Below are 19,307 nucleotides of genomic sequence, written 5' to 3'. Positions count from 1 at the left end.
CACGTGATTGGTTACCATCTAAACAGAAGGTGTTGCACAAAAACAAACATGCACCAAATTCTTTGAAAGCCGGTTTTGTCCAGGGGCTACGAAAGACAGGTACTTCCTGTATCCTGTAGTTGATGGTGTGAGGCCTTACCTGGGCTGTAATCTGGAAGGACTGATCACAAAGAAGCAGACTGAAGTGAATTCCGCCTGTCCTACTTCAAACACAGCAGGACAGTAAATCAGACAGGCAGACGACACCAGCCGGCTCACCAATCACTCCAGCTCACTGCTTCTGCCCTCGAGGACGCAGGAAGCAAGTATGCCAACAATGTTGCCTGACAACATCCTAGAAGCCATTTCACCACAAGGCCTGATGGGAGAGGTCTGAGGTGTTCTTCAATCTAACATAAAGGTTTATTGCTGAAACCAACAACTCCAGAAGTTATCTCACCAGATCATTTAGGTTTGAGGGTTAAGGGCAAATAAGAAATAACGGAAAATTGTTTTATAATTTCTTTATGTAATATTTGTTCTTGCAAAACAAATGTAAAGCATTTTAATATTTAAATGTTATAAAATATATTTAGAAAATACATTTAGCTTAAAAGAAAAAAAACATCTTAATAGCACCTCTCAAGATAAAAATCATGAGGAGCTTCACACAAACAAAAATATTTAAATGTGAAAAATATTTTTTTAATGATTAAAAATATGTTTTAAATGACAAAAAAATTAATTACGTGATTAAAATGTATGGAAAGGAAGAAAGAATGAATAGGCAAAAGGGAAATAGGTGGATCCTGGGAAACATGGAATAAGTATAAAGAGCAGAACAAGGAGAGGGTGATGAAGGTCACACCAAAGCCAGAACAAGTGAGTCTTCAGCTGCTTTTTAAAGGAGACCACTGAGTCCACTGATCTCAGGCTCAGGGGGAGAGAGGTCCAGAGTCTGGGGGCCACAGCAGCAGATGATCTGTCACCTTTGACCTTTAGCCTGGTGCTGCACAACCAGTAGGCTTTGATCACTGGACCTCAGGGACCTGCTGGGGGTGTAGGGACTAAGAAGATCACCAATGTAAGATGGTGCTTGTCCATGTAAGGCCCTATAGACCAGAACCAGGATCTTGAAATGAACCCTGAAGTTGACTGGCAGCCAGTGAAGCTGGAGGAGAAGCAGGGTGATGTGGGTGTGTTTGGAGGACTTGGTCAGAAGCCGAGCACAGGCATTCTGAACCACCTGTAGACGGTTCAGGGAGGTTCTGCTCAGACACGTGAAAAGAGAGTTACAGTAGTCTAAGCGTGAGGAGATGAAGGTGTGGAGAACTGTCTCAAGTTCAGAATGGGACTCAGCTTAGCGTATGTTGTTCACGAGTGAGGGAAAGCTGGAGCGCGAGATTGATAGGCTGATTGGTGCTGCGTCTGCAGTGATACATGCATTGTACCAATCTGTCGTGGTGAAAACTGAACTGAGCCAGAAGGCGAAGCTCTCTATTTACCGGTCAGTCTACGTTCCTATACCCTCACCGATGGTCATGAGCTTTGGGAAGTGACTGAAATAACGAGACTGCGGATACAAACGGCCGAAATTAGTTTATTCCGCTGCGTGTCTGGGCTCTCCCTTAGAGATGGGGTGAGAAACTTGGTGATCCGGGAGTGGCTCCGACCAGATCTTGGTCTTGATCTTGGGACCCGCTGCTCCTCCACATTGAGAGGAGCCAGTTGAGGTGGCTCGGGCATCTGATTACGATGCCTCCCGGATGCCAACCTGGTGAGGTTTTCTGGGCTCATCCATCTGGGAGAAGGCCTAAAGGAAGACCCTGGACACGTTGGAAGGACTATGTCTCTTGTCTGGCCAGGCAACGCCTTGGGATTCCCTCGGCAGAGCTGGCTCAAGTGGCTGGGGAGAGTGACGTTTGGGCCTCTCAACGTAGGCTGTTGCCCTCGCAACTCCACTCCGGATAAACAGAAGAAAATGAATGGATGGATGGAAATTTTGCTGACGTCATTATAGTATTATTTTAAATGGTGACTGCTCTCCTTCAGTCGTATTTTATTTTTATGAATATAACACATTTATGTAAAGAAAAACAAATAAATGCATAATCCCTTGAGTAATTACAGATGTGGACAAAATTGTTGGTACCCTTCACTCAGTGAAAGTAAAACCCACATGGTCAAAGAAATAACTTGAATCTCACAAAAGTAACGATAAATAAAAATTCTATGAAACTGAACGTCAGACATTGCTTTTCAACCATGCTTCAACATAATTATTAAAAATAATTAAGTCATGGAACAGGCCTGAAAATAATGTTATGGGTAGTTTATGGGAAGCAAAGGGTCTGGGAACTCTCCTATTCAAATAACCCCACCCCCTGGGAATTCTACCCGAACCAATCAGCGCGGAGCAGCGTACGTCACACACCAACGTTTCTTACAAACATGGCGACTGAAGCAGAGTTTGCTGTGGCTCTTTCCTCTGGTCTAAATGACTTGGACTTGTCTTTAACACCACAACAAGAAGCGCAAAAATCTTTTGTTCTAAAGGAGGATGTGTGCAACGTCGCCAGACGCCCTTTTTTACTACAGCGTCACGGTACAGTCAGCATTTATGCCTTTTTTCTGATTGGTTCTTTTTGAGCTGGCTAGTCCCGCCCCTCATGTGTCTCCCCATGGGCGTCGCACCCGTGGGAGATGTGGGGGTTTCAACACCCTCACTTTTCTTATTGAGATTGTTCAACGTTGGCCTCATCTCCTTCTTCCCCTCCCTCTTCTGTTTCTCCTTGAAACCCGACAGCCGATGTCGGGTTTCAAGGAGAAACAGAAGAGGGAGGGAGGGAAGAGCTCGACTGAATTGACATTAGCTGTACAAAGTCTGAGTTTGATAAAGCGAAGAACAACATTTTACAGAGGTTTACAGTACAACAAAAAATGTTTCCTATATAAGACACCCAGCAAATTGCATCAAATCGCTGACTAGTGTCAGAGTCTTTACAGCAATCCTCATACTAAGCAAGCATTTAGCAACAGTGGAGAGGAAAACTCCCTTTTAACAGGAAGAAACCTCCAGAGGATCCTGGCTCAGTATAAGCAGCCATCCTCCACGACTCACTGGGGATGGAGAAGACAGAGCAGGCAGACACACACACACACACACACACACACACACACACACACACACACACACACACACACACACACACACACACACACACACACACACACACACACACACACACACACACACACACACACACACACACACAGTAGTGTTTCTATGGTTACATTGTGATTTCTTAGTAAATATTCTATTTGTTGAGAGATAAACTTTATTGTCTTTATCCTAATGAATAAATTAAACGGATACACTAGTAGTAGCACATTCAACGTCAAGGAAAGCAAAACATTATCAGGAGAGGGAGAATGTTTACGTGGTTAGCAGCAGTGTGCTAGTCGATGGCCCCCTCCATGAGGCCACCACAGCTCAGCAGAACATCATTGTAGCTTCTTCTGGGGAGAAAAACACTTAGAGAGAAAATAAAGTTAACAGCTGAAATAGCAGGAAATAATACAATTAAAGAGCAGATTGTAGAAGAAAGTGGTCGAGTGTGGAAAGTGATCAGTGTATCCTCCAGCAGTCTAAGCCTATAGCAGCATAACTACAGAGATAACTATGGATAACCTATCCTTTTAGATGGAGGCATGTTGGAGGCAGGGCAAGGGAGAGCCGTCTTTACCGACTGTACACTCCACCTCCCTGTACTCCCCCACTTGTCCAGATCTGTGCTAACATCAGATTTTAACCATAGACCCTATCAAATAAACATGTTTTAAGCCTATTCTTAAAAGTAGACAAAGTGTCTGCCTCACGGACTAAAGCTGGGAGTTGGTTCCACAGAAGAAGGATCTTAAAATCTATTCTGAATTTAACAGGTAGCCAATGTAGGGAAGCTAAGACAGGAGAGATATGATCTCTCTTTTTAATTCTCATCAGAACTCTAGCTGCAGCATTTTGGACAAGCTGAAGACTTTTAACTACATTCTGTGGACTTCCTGAGAGTAATGAATTACAGTAATCCAGTCTTGATGTAATAAATGCATGAACTAGTTTTTCAGCATCACTCCTGGAAAGGATGCTTCTAATCTTAGCAATATTCCGAAGGTGGAAGAAGGAAATCCTACAAACCTGATTAACCTGGGATTTGAATGACATGTCCTGGTCAAAGATAATACCAAGGTTCCTTACTTTGTTCTCGGAGATTAATGTAATGCCATTTAGGTCAGGCGATTGGCTAAGCATTTTCCTTTTCTGGATTTCTGGTCCAAAGATGAGAACTTCCATCTTGTCTTGATTTAAAGCAAAAAGTTTAGAGTCATCCAATTTTTTATGTCCTCAAGACAAGCCTGTAATCTACCCAACCGATTAGGTTCATCAGGGTTAATGGATAAATATAGCTGAGTATCGTCAGCATAACAGTGGAAGTTTATCCCATGCTGTCTAATGATTTTGCCAATTGGGAGCATATATATAGTAAAACGAATTGGTCCAAGCACTGATCCCTGTGGTACTCCACAAGTAACCCTGGAGTATGAAGACGATTTGTCATGTACATTTACAAAATGAAATCTGTCAGACAGGTAGGATTTAAACCAGCCTAGCGCTGTTCCTTTGATCCCTACAACATGTTCAAGTCTTTCTAAAGAACATTGTGATCAACTGTGCAAAGGCAGCACTGAGATCTAACAAGACTAGAACAGACACAAGATTCTTATCTGAGGCTATGAAAATATCATTTGTAACTCTCACTAACGCAGTTTCAGTGCTGTGATACTCTCTAAAACCAGACTGAAATTCCTCAAACAGAGCATTAGTGTTTAAATGCTGACATACTTGGATGGCCACTATTTTCTCCAGGACTTTGGATAAAAATGGAAGGTTAGATATTGGTCTATAATTCATTGGGTCATCTGGATCCAGAGAAGGCATCTTAACTGAAGGTTTGATTACAGGAACCTTAAAATCCTGTGGTACATATCCATTTACTAAGGATAGATTGATTATATCTAGAATGGGGGCAGTAACCAAAGGAAATGCATCTTTAAATAATTTGGTTGGGATTGGATCTAAAATGCAAGTTGAAGGTTTAGATGAAGCCAATATTTTTGATAACTCTGAAAGCTCAACTGGATCAAAACAGTTCAAGCACAGATGAGGTTCTACAGTCACCTCTGATGCTGCCTCACTTACTGAGGAAGAAGAAATTGCATTAGGGAGGATGCTAAAGATTTTGTTTCTTATAGAATTAATTTTACTTGTGAAAAATCCCATGAAGTCATTGCTGCTGAGGGCTAAGGGAATAGATGGCTCAGAGCTATGATTCTGTGTAAGTTTAGCAACTGTACTGAAAATAAATTTAGGATTATTCTTAGTCTCCTCAATTAACGTTGAGAAATAAGCAGTTCTAGTTTGTTGAAGCTTATTTTTATAAAGCACAAGACTATTTTTCCAGGATAAGTAGGCCTCCTTATGGTGCGTAGAGCGCCATGTTCTCTCCAATTTCCTAGAGTTTTGTTTCAAAGCTCGTAAATGAGAATTAAACCAGGGATCCAACTTCCTGTCCCTAATTACCATCTTTTTTAAAGGGGCAACATCATCTAATGCCACACGTAAAGAGGAAGTAACATTATGAACTAAGACATCAATTTGTGAGGGGCTAGAACTGAAAATATTGCCCTCTGCTACGTTCCTCTGAGATGCTGAGGACAGTAAAGATGGAACAGTTGATTTAAAAGATGCAACTGCGTTGTCAGATATAGACAGACTATAGTGAAATTTACTTTCATGTCTTGAGAACTCAGTTATAAAAAACTCAAAGGTTATCAGAAAGTGGTCCGAGAGGACTGGATTATGTGGAAAGATCGTTATTTCCTCACACTCTATGCCATAAGTCAGCACAAAGTCCAATGTATGATGGCAGGAGTGGGTGGAGCTATGTATTCTTTGAGTAAAACCAATTGAGTCTAAGATATTACTAAAGGTTACATCGAGGCTAAGTCTTAGAAAAAATAGACCTAATGTTCAATAACCCACATGTAATTTTTCTAGTTTTCTGCTCAGTTGAATTTGTTCTAATATTTATGAGATTTCCATGATTTGTTTTATTAAGCCTGATATTTAATCTGTGTGGTTTTTGCCGTGGGCAGGGCACTGTCTCTATGGGGTAGTGGGTGGGTAACAGTACAGAAGCTGCAGAGGGGTGGGTTAAACTACGACTCTGCTTCCTGGTCTGGACCCTGGGTTGTCATGGAGGACTAATAAAACTGGCCATATTCCTAGAAAGAAGAGCTGCACCATCCAAAGAGGGACGGATGCCGTCTCTCCGCATCAGACCAGGTTTTCCCCAAAAAGTTTTCCAATTATCAATGTAGCCCACGTTGTTTTCAGGACACCACCTAGACAGCCAGCGGTTGAAGGACAGCATGCAGCTAAACATGTCGTCACTGGTCCGATCGGGTAGGGGGCCAGAGAAAATGACGGAGTCCGACATTGTTTGGCAAACTTACACACCGAAGCAACATTAATTTTAGTGACCTCCGATTGGCGTAACCGGGTGTCGTTACCGCCAGCATGAATAACAATCTTACTGTATTTACGCTTATCCTTAGCCAGCAGTTTCAGATAAGATTTAATGTCGCCCGCTCTGGCCCCAGGTAAACATTTAACTATGGTTGCTGGAGTCTCTAATGGGCTCGACACACGGGAGGCGACATCGCCTTTCCTCCATTCATTTTCAATGAGACATGCGCGACAAAGCGATAATCGCGGGTCTCTCTCCTACTAAGCGAAACGCGAAAAACGTGCGTGTGAAAGTTTGCACTCGTGCACGTGTCGTGCACGGACGACCCAGCGACGCGATCCCAGAAAGTTGAAATATTTTCAACTTTTCATCGCTGTCGCTCGGACGAGGACCAATCAACGGAGGTTTCATTCACTGACCAATGAGCGGGCAGGATGCTCCGCACATCTCCGAGCAAACATGGAGGAGAAGTTGATTATTACTATGTTTTATAGTAAAATCAGAAGTAAGATTTCACATAACTCTAGCAGCACCTTGTGAAACGTCATATCTACCACTTTATTAACTCTGAACCGCTTAAATAACCTTAATTCCCTCCAACGTGACACAGCCAAACAAAACAACGGAAGTTTCGATTTCGCCATGGAACAGAACGCGTAGACGGCTTTGCCGCTGGCCGCTGCCACGGATCGCCTCCCGTGTGACAGGTAATAAAAGCGACAGCGACAAATTTCGCTGATCGCGGTCGTTTGTCGCCTCCCGTGTGTCGAGCCCATAATGCCACGTTTCTGACTATGGAGCTGCCAATGATCAGAGTCGGCTTATCAGTGGGTGCTTCACTGAGCGGGGAAAATCTGTTAGAAACGTGGACGGGTTGGTGGTGGCCCACGGGCTGAGTTCTATGCTTCCTATGTACCGTCACCCAGCCGGCCTGAAGTCCTGGCTGCTCGGGTTCTGCTGGAGGACCGCTACGGGGTGGTTCTGAGCTAGTTAGCCCCGTGCTAGCTAAGTAGCTATGGCTGTTTACAGGCTTTTCAACAGCGCGGAGCCAGGCCTCCAATTTTGACACCCTCGCCTCCAAAGCTACAAAAATGCTACATTTATTACACGTACCATTATCACTAAAGGAGGCAGAGGAGTAACTAAACATCTGACACAGAGAGCAAGAGATAGGAGACGGAGAAGCAGAGACAGAAGCAGCCATAGCCGTGCTGAGGCTAAGCTAACTGGACGAGCAAACTGTTCAACACCAAATAAACTGCGTGCAAACTCAAATGGTTCCCTAAAAGCTAGGTGGAACAACAGAAAATGTGTGTTTTAGCGTGCTTTAGTGCTACAATAACTCAGAGATATCCTAGTACAGAGAAATTAAATCAGCTTTAGTGAGCCCCAAACACCAAACAGCTACACGTAGTGCAACACTGAAAACAGGAAACAGGAAACGCCTTACCGCCAGGGGCAGAAGCTGCTCAACCTAAGAAACACTGCTGCCTTTTACAGAATGGAGGACACGATGCCTGCTGGCCAGTGTCAGAATGCTTAGTCTCAGCCACAAGTCACGGGTCTGGACAAAAACACTCAAGAATGGCTAAAAGGAAAACATTAGACTATTTTAAAGTGGCCTTCTATGAGCCCTGACCTCAATCCTAATGAGCATCTTTAGAAGGAGTTGAAACACGCTATCTGGAAAAGGCGCCCTGTAAAACTATGACAACTGGAGCAGTTGGAGTGGGCCAAAATACCTGCTGAGAGGTGCAGAAGTCTCATTGATAGTTACAGAACACGTTTGGTTGCAGTGATTGCCTCAAAAGGTTGTTACGCTAGGAGTACCATCATTTTTGGCCAGGCTTGTTCCATGAGCTAATATTTTTTTTGTTAATTCCATTGAAGCATGATTGAGCCATGACTTTCATTGTTTAAATTTCATAGAAATACATTGTCAGATTCAAGTTTATTCCGTGACCACTGTGGGTTCTTCTTCCATTGACTGAAGGGTATTTACAATTTTGTCCGTGTCTGTACCAAGCAGATCTCTCCATGTGAGACACGGTCACTGTCTAATGTGAGAAGCCCCAAAGAGGATGGAGGATGGAGTAATGTTTGGGAAATCTGTCACAAGGGTTGTCTCAAACACTTGTGCTAGCCATGAAAAGTGGTTTAAACCTGAAAACATGCTGATAGTTGCATCAGTGAAAATTGTCATCATATCTCTGTTTAAAAAAGCTAGCTCGTTTCTGGGCTACCCACTGGATTCTGTTGAGGATGTGTGTGAAAGGAAGATGCTGGTGAAGTTGACCTCCATCTTGGAAAACCACTCCCACCCACTGTATTCCACTATGGAGGACATGGGCAGCTACTTTAGTGGCAGATTGAGACACCCAAGATGTAAAACATAATGTAGGTCATTCATTTCCACTGCAGTAGGAGTGTATAACGCCACAGTTTAACAGTTACTGGCATTTTACCTTTTCACGCTAACATCAGTGCTATATTCAGTACGTGTGCAAAACCCAGGTGTGCATTTGTATGTCTGTGTTCTTTATTCTGTTTCTTCTTGGAAACTCAATTTTCTATTTTATTCATATTTTAATTGCTAAAGGTTACAATAAAAGCCTACTGCCATTGTGTATTTACCTATATTATTTTTTCACATTCCCAAAGTGTATGTGCAACCTTAACAGGTGAATTTCCCCACTGTGGGGTCTATTCTATTCTATTCTATTCTCACAACTGTGTTCAAATCTTAAAGGATGAGTGCCAAAATGGCTAAGTTGAGGGTACTCATCACAAAATACATGTTTTTAGTTAGAAAATGCAAATGTAGTTTCATAAAATTTGTTTACGTGCTAAACAATACGTTAAACTTGCAATATTATAAACAGTAAAACAACTAAACTAAAACGAAAGACTCATATATTTGCCCTTTTAAATAAAATGCATAACATTTCTTGGAATTGATTCAATTGATTGATTTTTAGTTTTGAAAATAAATAAATCAAAAAGGGTCATGGTTGTCCTAAGCTTTTTCCATATTAAGATAAAAAATAATTTGACCTCACATTGGTAAAACACACTCATTAACACATTTTGTTTCTAGAAATGTTTCCATCCACACAGAATGTTTAACCTGTCCCTTTCTTCTGGCGTTTTCCCTAGCTGTTTTAAGCATGCTTTTGTGGAACCCCTACTCAAAAAATCTAATCTGGATCCAACAGATCCTAAAAATTTTAGACCGATATCAAAACTCCCTTTCCTGTCCAAAGTCTTAGAGAAAGTGGTATCTGAACAACTGGTTTCCTTCTTACAGGATCGCAATATCTTTGACAGGTTTCAGTCCGGTTTCCGTAAGCACCACTCTACGGAAACTGCGCTGCTTAAAGTGTCCAATGACATCTTGATGTCCGCAGACTCTGGGAAATGCACGGTCCTAGTTTTACTAGACCTTTCGTCCGCATTCGACACGGTTAACCATGAGATCTTGCTGAGTAGGCTCCGCGAGTTGGTTGGGTTGTCAGGTTCTGTCCTGGCGTGGTTTACATCCTATTTATCCGGGAGAAGCCTAAGTGTCTCAGTCAACCAGATCCTGTCTGACCCAACTGATCTACGGTGTGGAGTACCCCAGGGCTCAGTTTTGGGCCCGGTTTTGTTCTTGTTGTACATCCTTCCTTTAGGAAACCTAATCCAGGAGTTTGCCGATGATGTTTCCTATCATCTCTTTGCTGATGATCTTCAGCTGTATTGTTCTTTCAAGCCTTCTGACGTTAAAAAATTGCATTCTCTATTATCTTGTTTTGAGCGAATCAAACAGTGGCTCGGTGCAAATGCCTTACGGCTGAACTCAGACAAAACTGAAGTACTGGTGATTGCCCCCGATGATGCTGTTCCAGGGATTCACCAGCAGTTAGGTGATCTGAGTTTGTCTGTAAAACCTACCCTTAGAAACCTTGGAGTTTTCTTTGACAAGGGAATGTCTCTTGAACATCACTCAAAGCAGTTAACTAGAAACTGTTTTTACCATTTGAGAGAAATTTCTAAACTCAGAACAATGGTGTCTAAAGTTGATCTTGAGTTGATTATTCACGCGTTTACATCATCCCGTTTAGACTACTGTAATAGTTTATTTTCTTGTCTAAACAAAAAAGAGCTGTCCCGCTTACAACAAGTCCAGAATTGTGCAGCTAGAATTCTGACCCGTGACAACAGAAGGGCCCACATTACCCCCATTTTAAAAGCTCTTCATTGGCTTCCAATCACATTTCGCATAAATTTTAAAATTCTTGTGCTGACTTTCAGAGCGCTGCATGGTCTGGCTCCATTGTATGTTCGAGACATGCTCTGCCCTTACACGCCTTCTCGCAGGCTGAGATCACTGGATCAAAACCTTTTAATGGTCCCACGTACTCAGTTCAGGACACGAGGAGATCGCTCATTCCAGGCCGTCACTCCTAGGCTCTGGAATGAGCTACCTCTGTCTTTACGCTCAATCGACTCAGTTGATGTTTTTAAGAGCAATCTTAAAACCCATTTGTTTCTCCAGGCATTTTAAACTTAGTCTCATTCAGATTGGTTTTATTTGACACTATGTATATTGTGGCTGTATTTTACTGTATTTATATGTTGTTGCCTTTTAACTTGTGAAGCACTTTGTGACCTTTTTGTCTGTGAGAGGTGCTATAGAAATAAAGTTACTTACTTACTTACTTACTTACTAAAACATTTTAAATATTGCAATATCTATGCCAGGCCTATATGTGGTGCTGTGAAGCTGCCATGAAAATACAACTAAGGCAGAGAAAAAGGAGTGGAGTGTGCACACTAAGGGTGTTTCTCAGTGTCAAGGCGCCTGGCCTTGCAAGGCAATGTCTTGCGAGGCCAGGCGCCTTGCTTACGAGGACACTTCCTTGGTCAAAGAAAATGGTTAAACGTTACAGACTTGCATCATGTGACCACGGCTTATGTGGCGGTCATATAAGTCATGTGACACGGGAGATAACGTTATATTTTATACGTATGAATTTAAATATAAATATGTAATGAGCCTTTTACTTTTTAAATTGTGTATGTTTGTTAAATGAAATATTTCAGAAGCAACAAAGCCAGGTCAGCATCAGTCCGTGACTTTGTAGCCTCTTTTAGCTCCGTCAAACTATGCCGTGCCTCTGGTTTTAACAATTTGCTTGACCTTCAAAGACATTACTCCTTACTTTTACTTCCAGGCATAGCCATGAAGCCAATAAAAAAGCCTTTTATTGATGATCGCCACACTGAAAAATCTAACTCCTAGTATAGCATTAAATGACCGTGTGATGTAGATCTGTCAGGCTTTTCAAATCTTAGAGTTTCTGCGTCTATTTTCTATCAGAAACTAATGCAGGAGATTGAGGTTCAGCCTGTACGAAAACCTCAGAGTGATTATAATCACAGATTATAATCAGAAATATTAATTAAAAATGGGTTTGCAGTGTTTCACACCTGAAAATGACTTTAGCATGTGGACAACTCACCGTTATTTCTTTACTAAATTTAAAAAAGAAAAGAGTCATAGTGCGAGCATTTCAGTGAGATGTCCACCTCTGGTGGGATCTCATCTGTGGAGAAGGTGTCGGGACAAAGTGAATCAGGACTCAACCACCAAGGTCAGTGTGGTGTTTCAAGGCTTCTGCTTTACATGGCTGCATAGGAAATGAAAGCCTTCAATCATGTCAGACTGGGTGGATGGACCAAAGGCAAACCAACACTCTGCAGTTAGAGTAATGGCAAAGGAGTAAATGCATCAAATAACAGAGAAAAGGGAAGAAAACACTTCCTGCATACCCTCTGAACAGCTTCAGCCATGTTTTACATCCTAAACTCGTTATTTTTACTAACTTTGCTTTTCATTGAGAAATGTTATGTTTCTGAGGAGAAAGATGCATCCCTCATGAATGTCTAAAGATACCACTGCAGTCCTGCTGCAACTCTACACACCTGTTTAGGTTTGTATTCAAAATCTTTTCAAAAGCTCCCTGAAGGGAATTTACAAATTAAACATGTTAAGACTCCTGATTTGTCATTCTTTTCCTGCCAAGTTTAAATATATCAAAGATATTAATAACACCTGATGTGATCTTGGAAATCTTACAAGAGCAATCCCTCTGAAGTTTCCAAACACAAGGCAGGAACCGCGGAGCAGCACTGCGCTAGCATTCAGTACATTATCTTATGTGTAAAAGCTAAATGGGCCAGAGGTTTTTTTTTTATCAAAGTGTGTTGAACAAATTAAAAGCCTAGCCAGTCAGTAAAAGACCAATTCATAAAGGTGAAAAAGGGATGCTGTGGCTGTGATGGGAAGGACCAGTGAAAAATCTCTGCTGACCCTCTCATCCCTCCGCTCATCTATCTCTCACTACTGTCCACTGATAGATTTCCCCTCGCTGATTTATGGGAGAAAAAAGTGTCACAGTGGAATGGGCTTTTGATAAAATTGTTGGAGAGATTCTGGGCAATAAATCCTGATCTTTACATCCAGGTTGCCGGCTACTTTCACATTCTCGTGTCATCAATAAGATCCTCCAAACATGACGGCAAATCGATAACTACAATATTCTGGGCAGTTTGGGAAAACGGTAACATTTATATTTAACAGAAAGAACCGGGAGACTTCTTTGTGCTTACAGCGAAGTGCGGAAAAAAGGAAACTGACTGTAACTTCAGCTGAAAACGCGTCAGGATATGTTTGCATGGCCGTCTGGAAGACTTGTCTTCCACAACGACTTTGACTAAAACTTGTTTTTTTCACACAAAAGACAACCAAAGTAAACAAATCTATTGTACGTTTTTTTTACACGTGTTATTATTGATGAAGATTAGAAATGATCATTTTTATTGCAGTAGTCACCAAAAGGAGCCCATCGAGAACAATTAAAAGATGGCAACATGTTACAGGATCCTCTAATCCCACATCAGTCACAGTCGAGTGTTTCTGACAGGAACTCTTCAGTCAGCCGAGCGGCGCCAGGAGAATGAGTGATTCAGCAAACCTGCTCGGTGTCGTCTCGCTGGGCCTTCATTCTTTACGATGTAACTGAGAGAAAAACAATGCGCCTGTTGCTCCGTACAGGTGTTTCTCAGAGGAGACGACTTGTAAAAACAGGTAGATTTCCACTGAGATGTGAACTGACTCACATAAAAGGCTTCTGCTGCTGCAATAACTCACATCTTTGGCCTGGCATTCTGCCTGGAGTCCATGAAATCATAGCAGTGTTTCTTTTGAGCTATTTCTACATAGATGAGAGGGTTAAATAAATAAAGCGTTTCTGGCGATGTAGCTCATTGTTGATGTGCAGATAAACATCAGCGCTGTAACCTCCGATCGACAAGGAGGACTCACACTCAGCAGTGAAAGGCTGACAAATGCTGGAGGATGAACTCGAGCTCTTTTGAGGAAGACGCTGTCACTCGAGACGTGTAGAGGAAGCAACAAAAGACAAACAGAGTGGCCAACTTTGTTTTTCAGATTAGAGCCTGAGCAACAGGCAGCAACAAAGACGTTTCTGACAGGAGGAGGAAATGAAATGTTGACAGTAGGAGAACTGATAAGTGAAGTCCAGGAGCTTCCTTTTGGGCTTCAGACCAGAGATGGTCGTTCGTAAAACAGGTGTCACGTCAGGGCATTGGGATGGTGTGTGTGTGTGTGTGTGTGTGTGTGTGTGTGTGTGTGTGTGTGTGTGTGTGTGTGTGTGTGTGTGTGTGTGTGTGTGCTCAAACCAACCCCTAGTTTCATTCTCCTCTTCTTCTACATGCTCCTCTGCTCTTGCCTTATAAACTGCAGACACAGGGAGCAAGCGTGATTGCTTCAGATTTGTACTTGTTCCTTTCGCCGGAGCCACATATACACTTCTATTATCCAAAACCTGAAAGGCAGAGGACTCTTGAATTATTTACAGCAGTTGTCGGAGCCTGGTGTGACTTCTAGGAACTCCCAGAGGCCAATTATGCTGTCTGTGTTTGTTGAGGAAGATGAGACATTTTCTAAGTGTTAAGCTTGTTTCTTGGGTTATTTTTACATTCCTGCAGGAAGGAGCATGTTAATTTCATGTTGTGTTTTTGGCCCAAAGCGATACGCCAGCACAAAAGATTAAAAAAACTACACCGAGCAGTTGTTCTCATCTATGTAATCACAGCGGCAGGCGCAGAGGGCACATGTCCCTTGTGCCTCATTTCAGGGCTAATCTTTCATTTCATAGGCCATCTCTCCATATCAAACAAACACAAATGGCTCAATTTGCATGACAGGATTTGTAACATGGCAAATCAGGTGTCAGACTCGATTAAACATTACACCGGCGTGCTATCATAATCGACCGTCTAATGAGTGCGAGGCTGGGATGGATCAGGGAGAAGGGCTTCTCCACGCTGCCCAGCGGGGGGTGAAGCACAACTCGGGGATTAAAAAGGAGATACAGAGTCCCCCTCTCTGGTCCTGGGTGGCGAGGCGAGCTCAGAGTGTGTGACGCTGTCACGGGCCACACACACACACACAGCTGAAACACACAGAGACAGCCATGAAGCAGTATCTGAGACGTGTTTCCTGTGTCTCCAGCTCTGAATGCTAATGCGCCAGGCCTTGTGCTGAGATCATACCACGCTATCGCTGACACTCACACACATCAGCAGATTCTGTTGGTGATAATTCACCTTACAGCTCAGGATGGGTTTTCATGTAAATACCAAAAATGACCCCCTTTGTCCCCCTCCTCCTCCTCCTCCTCCCCTTCACTATCATTTTCATCCCCTTTTCTGAGTTTACAGGTTGCCACCCCTGTTTTCCAACCCATATTGTTTTCTACTGATGCTAATTTGACTGCTGGCCGTGTAGACGTGCAGCGTTTTAGTCCACTGAGACCACTATCCTAGCATCAACATCCCCCACCCACCCAACCCGCTGCCCTGCTCCCCATTTTGGGTGACCTGGGTGCTGTTCTGAGGGTTCCTCACACCCCAGAAGCTGTCAGTGGCCTCCTTCCTTCCCATGAGCGGAACACACAATAGAGAAAGGGCTCCGGCTGAGAGGTTCAGTAGCCATTAACCCCTACCAGCTGTTCCTGCCGAGGGTATTCTGTGCCACAATACGTGCCCCCGAGGGGGCCCTCACGTCCACTAATCTAGCCATTGTTGGCCAGGAATGCTGACAGAAGAAAAGAAATTTTTCTTGTGTCCATGCAAGCGTGTGTATCCATGTGTGAGAGCCGAGAAACGTAGGGCTAATTTCTATAGTTGCCTGTGACGAGGAGAGACCATGAAGAATACCCTATTTAGCTGCATGACAAAATTCTGCTCCTTAAAACTGGAAGAACAAAGGCAATTGTTTTCTAGAGGACTCCTTCAGTCTGTCCGAACCTGGGACTTTAAATAGAAAACATGGTACAAATGTCCTGCCGTGATAAAAGTTTAAACTACCTTTGCAGGTCTGACTCTTCTTCTGAGCAGACAAACCGATATTCTAAAACTGCAATCAACTTCCAAACAAGCTGCTAAGGCATTCCATTTTTAGGAAAATTATTCCATTTGGGGTTTTTTTGCACTCAGAATATATTAACAATTAGTCCATTTCAATTAGCATGGAAATTAAAACAGCTTTTTCCAGTCAATTTCACCAGGATGCAGCCATTAGGGGCTTCTGGTGTGCTGAGCACCTTTTGTTACTCCGGTTTACAAATGAAAGTGCAAAACAGAGAGAAAATGACTTCTGCTCAATGTTAACTTCAGGAAAATGGATTTATCTAATGTAGATTTTTTTAACACACAAAAATGTTATTCTCAAATATATGTTTTAAAAGTGGATATTTAGGTTAAAAAAAATCAAATTCATCCGGGTTGAATCAAAAAGAAACATCATCTCCTGTAGGATTCCTAAACGGGGGCTTTCCTGTGATATCTGTTATTGTCTCCCTGCTGGGTAAAGTCAGTAGCTGAGATATCAGCTCCGTCGACAGCGACAGGAAGCAGGGCTGCATGCTGTCAGCAGGCTGCAGGATGCAACATTTGCATGAAGGAAGTAAACACACGCAGCACCTAAAGGCAGGAGGAGGGCAGCTCCAATTCAAACGCAGAGGTAAAAAGGATAGGTAGTTTTTTTTTCACATGCTCTCCATCCTTCCTTCAGTTTGCACCATGTTGTGACAGGCGGGGGATCTGCGTCAGTCAATTATATGTCCCAACAGACTTTTTGTGCTAATGAGTTGGTCCAGCCATCGGCAGACTTCCCCTGTCGTCCAGAAAAGATCACTTTCATTGCTTGCAGAACTAATTCAGAGCACAAAAGTGGGAGCTTCACCATTGCAGCCTCTTTTACTGCTCCTTTTGTGGGGGCTTTAGAAGTGCGCTGAAGAGAGGGCCTAGCGCTCAGGCCTCTTCATCTCCAGTCCATTGCCTGTCATTAACATACATATCCATATGAAAAGTGTGGTAAGGCAGGAACAGCTGTCCAGTAAAGAGGCAGTGATTCCCTCTCCCAAACGCTGACAGAAGCCTTTAGCCCTCCTTGGCCAATAATAAACCAAACCATTTAAACAGCCTTTCAGGCAGCCAGAAAGAGTTTGGGCCGTAATGTTTCATTCACGGGCGCCGGTAGGCCCGAGATGGACTGCTACAGTCTCAAGCTTAAGGGAACGAGGAAGGAAAACGATAAAAAAATAAATAAAATGTTAATCAGTTAAAGATGCAACTTCAGATCTGATCTTATCACACATTTTTACTCCAAATAAAACAAACTAAACATCATTAAAATCAGTTCTAAGTGGTCCACGTTCGGGTGTTTCTTCCTTTAAGGTGTTTCTGTGTTGAACGGCGATAGAAACGTGGTGTATCGTTTGCTGTGTGAGCTTTGTGTTCAGGGCTTTTCACCCTGAGCAAAATGATTTGGTCCAAAGGGACTGGAGGAGTGTGTGTGGGGATGGAACTGAGCAATCCTCTTGTTTAAACTTGAAGCAGCGGGCATGAAGACAGAGGTTAAGTGACTTGCCCCGGGTCACATGGGAAGTCGTTTACTTAGGGTGGATTTTCTCATCTAAACCCTCGTCCACTTACCAGAGGGGGCTCGCAGAGACCCTTCAGCAGCCCCTTCACTGACTTCTAGTTTTATTGTGTTTTATAAATAATTATTTTTCTCCGTTTGGTTTTCATCTAAGGCCCAAAAAACATGAAGAAGAATCTTTGAAGGTTTTTTGATGAATTGTTTGTTAAAATGTACTGTTATATTTTTCAGGGATGTTTTAGGATTTAATGTCCATCAGCTTGAAACAATAATTGTTCCTGGATTATGAAACTGTGGTGAAAAGCTTCAGTACTACAGATGCAGCAAACACACCTGGAAACCCTTTTTTATTTGATAATGCATTTTTATTATTTAACATGTTCCACTCAACCATTGCAGTAATTCTGTTTAAATTCTAATAGTCGTCACGTTTTAATCCCAGAAGTTAACTAACAACATTAGTAGATGAAAAAAAACAGAGTTTACTATATTTATCCAAAAATTATCGGATTTTTAAATGTCAACGTTTTTATGATTAAACTTACATGAATGGATTAAAGTGCCTTAAACAACATACCTCTGTGTGGGGGACTTTGTGACCTTTTCTTCTCTTTTGGGGTCGTTTTCAGATTTTCCTCTTACACTGACTGGCTTTCTACGCTTCAGATGCTCCCTTCTCCACCACAGAAGGTAAGGGAAGAAGCCTGGATCCAGATCTAATGAATAAGAAAAGCTTTTGCTTTAAAGGGGGTCTGGTTTGTCTCTTCATGGGTCGTTTTTTATTCAGCTTTAGAAAGACGAGAGTCCTGATTGATAAATCCCCTCGCCCGCCTCCCCCTCCACCGGTGCCTGTGACCCCAGAGTCATCAAGTACAATGCACGGCACCTTAGATTTCCAAATCTCTGATTGAAAGTAGAAGAAGTGAATTTGTGTCAACTGAGGGAGCCTCGACGTGCTTTTACAGCTGTGATTGTGCTGCTGTGCGCCTGCCGCGCTGCTCCCTCAGCACCACCTCCTGCAGCATCCACTGTAATGGCACTTGTTGCAAGTGCTTAAATCCATCAGAGGTGTTTCCCCCGTGGATAACCAGCCTCGGGCATCTACCTATAACACCCCCTTCTGGTGTATGCTTTATTTATCACAGCTCTACTGTTTGTTGTCTGTTTAAAGTTCCACAATTCATTCAAAAGAGGAAAAAGAGGGAAGGGAGTGGGAGAGAGCGTTGGAGTATGGAAGAGCAGATCTAGCCGGGGGCTGTTGTGAGGGAGCAGGGGGTAAAGGGGAGGGATTAGGATGACTTCTTGAACACATTTTCTCCCTTTTGCTGCAATTAAACAAAGTAGGCCTGTGATTAGTGCAGCGCAGGGAGCAAAGAAAAAGACACCCTTGAATCCCAATGGAGGGACCTGACTGAGCATTATTTCCTGACAATGCCTGAGTTTATTGCTGAAACCTGCTTACCCTCCTGCATGGCAAACCATGGGAACTCCAGTCAGGTGGAAACTTTTTCTCCTTTTCTTTTCCCGCTCTCTGTTTTTCCTCCACCCCCCCCCCCCCCCCCCCCCCCCCCCCCCTCCTTCGACCACGGAAGCCCCTCTAGGAGCTCACAGTATGGCTGAAGCCACACAACTCCCCCCTGGTAACTGAGATGTTTGGGATAAGCTCGGCCTGGGTTTTTGTGCATGAGCTCACACTTGTCTGCTGTTGTTCGAACACAGTTAATGAT

General features: G+C 42.9%; 1 long non-coding RNA gene across 1 annotated transcript in view; it reads left to right on the top strand.

Moving 5' to 3' along the window:
- The window catches only part of LOC139070045 (uncharacterized), a 53,248-nt gene extending 34,973 nt beyond the window's left edge, over window positions 1-18,275 (top strand). The window contains exon 3 of the long non-coding RNA XR_011520703.1: window positions 18,210-18,275. This is a non-coding gene — a long non-coding RNA (uncharacterized lncRNA). The remainder of the gene's footprint in view (window positions 1-18,209) is intronic.
- Window positions 18,276-19,307: the final 1,032 nt, after the last annotated feature.

This window comes from Nothobranchius furzeri, chromosome 5 (assembly GCF_043380555.1).
Source record: "Nothobranchius furzeri strain GRZ-AD chromosome 5, NfurGRZ-RIMD1, whole genome shotgun sequence".
Lineage (NCBI taxonomy): Eukaryota > Metazoa > Chordata > Actinopteri > Cyprinodontiformes > Nothobranchiidae > Nothobranchius > Nothobranchius furzeri.
Note: the sequence above shows the minus strand (reverse complement) of the source record. Positions and strands in the feature narration are given on the sequence as shown.